Source organism: Octodon degus, unplaced genomic scaffold (genome assembly GCF_000260255.1).
Source record: "Octodon degus isolate 3935 unplaced genomic scaffold, OctDeg1.0 scaffold00051, whole genome shotgun sequence".
In the NCBI taxonomy this organism is placed as follows: domain Eukaryota; kingdom Metazoa; phylum Chordata; class Mammalia; order Rodentia; family Octodontidae; genus Octodon; species Octodon degus.
In genome coordinates this window covers 3,573,959-3,576,886 of record NW_004524627.1, presented here as the reverse complement: position 1 = coordinate 3,576,886, position 2,928 = coordinate 3,573,959, and the positions used below count along the sequence as shown (strand labels likewise).

The following is a 2,928-nucleotide window of genomic DNA, read 5'->3' as shown; positions in this document are numbered from 1 at the left end:
TAAAAAAATTTGTATAAATCAATACGTGACATTAAAATCCAAATTAGATATCTATGCTAGAAACAGAAGAAGATTAATATGACAAATCTTGGCCTTCAGGAACAGATTTGACCTCATTTTCTCTCTGTAGTTTGGTTTATGAAAAATATAGAATTATAAAACAGGAGATCAACAAGTGCATGTACTGTTGTGCTGTAACTCCAGCTCGTTCTAGCGCAATGGGCAAGTTCATGAAACCAGGGAAAGTTGTGTTGGTCCTTGCTGGACGCTATTTGGATGCAAAGCCGTCATCGTGAAGAACATCGACGACGGCACCTCCGACCGCCCCTACAGCCATGCCCTGGTGGCCGGGATTGACTGCTATCCCCGCAAAGTGACAGCCGCCATGGGCAAGAAGAAAATCGCCAATAGGTAGAAGACCAAGTCCTTTGTGAAGGTGTATAACTACAACCACCTCGTGCCCACAAGGTATTCTGTGGACATCCCCCTGGACAAGACGGTGGTCAGCAAGGACGTCTTCAGAGACCCAGCCCTCAAGCGCAAGGCTGGGCGGGAGGCGAAAGTCAAGTTTGAGGAGAGATACAAGACAGGCAAGAACAAGTGGTTCATCCAGAAGCTCCGGTTTTAGGTGTTTTTTGTTTCTATCATTAAAAATTTCAAAAACAACAACAACAAACAAATGCATTTACTTTGAAAGCTGGGGAGATAGTGAAACTTGGCAGAGCATTGCGTTGGTCCATAACACCTAAAATGGGGAGAGGGATCTGAGTGAGTGAACATCTTACAGACCTTCTGGAACAGAAAGAAATCCTGGCTGCTGGTGCAAAAAAATAAGTGTTTGTAGATTAATGTTAGGTTCAGGTGTTTAGTGGCCATTCCATTAATGAGAAATAACAATAGAGAAGTTCCTTTCTCAGCTTCTTCACCTCTAAAATTAAAGAAGTTGATGCGTTATCTTTCTTTAATGTTAGTTAATCAGGAGTGCTTCATTTTTCAATAAATAATCATTGCTTTTACTTTTTGTTCTCGGGGGTTCTAAGTAAAGAAAAATAGAAAAATCTTCATAGGAGACATATCTACTTTACATCTGCTCTTATGAACACCAAATTTTAGAATACTTTTAGAATAATTCCAACTCTTTCAAGTTGGAAACTACCCTTCATCCATACTAATATATGTGTTTTCTCTGAGGTGAGAAAACATAGCACAGTGGTTATGGTCTTTTTTTTTTTTTTTTTTTTTTTTTTTTTTTTTTTTTTTTTAGTTTCAGCCAATCTGGAAACAAAGAATTTAGCACCTCTTCATTTGGAAAGACCTTTCCTTTCTTATCAGGACTCTTACTATTGTCTGTATCTTTCTAACTTCCTCCTCTGAGTAATGTGCTGATGGGCTGTTTTACATGGAATTTTTTAGACAATGTAGAGGGTAAATTATACAAAGAATAAACTCAGGGATCTATTGATCTTGATAACAAAGCCTGAAAAACGAGATCCTTCTTGATGCTTTGCAGGCATGTGTTTATGTAAATACACCCCAGAATGGTGCATTGCACATGCAGATAGAAACCAGAAGGATGGACTGAATGCCTGTGACTGGAAAAAAAAAAAAAAAAAAAGGCCAATCAACTTATAGAGGTACAAAATCTTAGGAATAAAAGAATGAAGATATTTAGGATGATAAGGTGATATGAATAATTTCACAGTGAGGTCCATTTTACTTGTGTTGGTACATGTTTTACCAACATGTTTTGATTGTCATGAACAGAGAATTAACAGAACTTTTGAAATTCATCCTCCATTGTAATTTATAAAATCATCCACTATTCTGATCACTAAAAAGAAGCATACTGAGCCAACAACTATAAATGAATCCATTCTCTAAGGCTTAATGTACCCTTTCTTTTCTTCCTCACCCCTTGGTCAAGGATATTCAAGTGTTTATAATAAGCAAATGCCACTGTTTTAAAATATGGCAAATAACTGTTTTAAACTGGATTATTTTAAAGGTCACTACATACAAGTGGTTCACTAAGTGATAAATCCTTGCATTAGAAAATCATGTGCTGTTTTCTTCTGAGAAATATTAACAAGTTGAAATCAAATGAAAGAAAAATCATAAGCTTTTGGCAAAGGTCAAAAATGAGATTTGAAATTCAATTCTCTTGCATTGTGAAACTGTACTGGAACTTTACTTAAGTCCTACAAAAGTCTCTATTGGCTTGGAGCAGCTTCATATATGCACATATTTCAGCTGTTTCTCTGTATATGATTTGCCTTTTAGGGTTAGAAAGACCTTCAGAGTTGAATTCTTGACGAGTTGTTAGAAAGCTTTTTCTTTTTCTTTTACTGCTATGGGATCTAACCCAGGGTCTCCTGAAAGCTGGGCAAGTACTTTACTACTGACCTCTAACTCCAGCCCAGAGAAATCTTTCCTATAATAGCACCATCTGTCCTAGGATGGGCAAGGTGTCCAATTTGGTCTTATTGAATTCTACTGGGATTCCGATAGAATCTCATTTGCTTGTCACACTGCTGCAAAGTGAACATTCAATGTGAAATGACACCCATAGGGATTTCTCCGTGGTGACTTATGGTGATCTTATGAGTTGTTGAGAGAAGCTATCAGAATCAGTGTGGCTTTGCTTGCTGCACCCTTGTTGAATAATTCTGACACACTGAAGGTTAAAAGCAGGATGAAATGCCACACTCCTGTGGCTCTTGTTTCTTATCTTCATGCATTGTAATTTTGGTGTAAGTAAAAAACAAAATTTTGTTAAATAAGTATAAAGCAAGGTATTGGATATGGAAGCCAATCAGAACAATTTAAGGGTAAGTCACTAAAATTCTGCCAATATAACCTTATTTATGGTTCAAAATCAAGAAATAAATAAGTAAAAATTAATATCGTGAAACAGTATTACATGTTTTG

At 36.7% G+C, this 2,928-nt stretch overlaps 1 pseudogene; it reads left to right on the top strand.

The window, feature by feature from the left end:
• The first annotated feature begins 218 nt into the window (after positions 1 to 218).
• Positions 219 to 656, top strand: LOC101584799 (annotated as a pseudogene).
• The last annotated feature ends 2,272 nt before the right edge of the window (positions 657 to 2,928 follow it).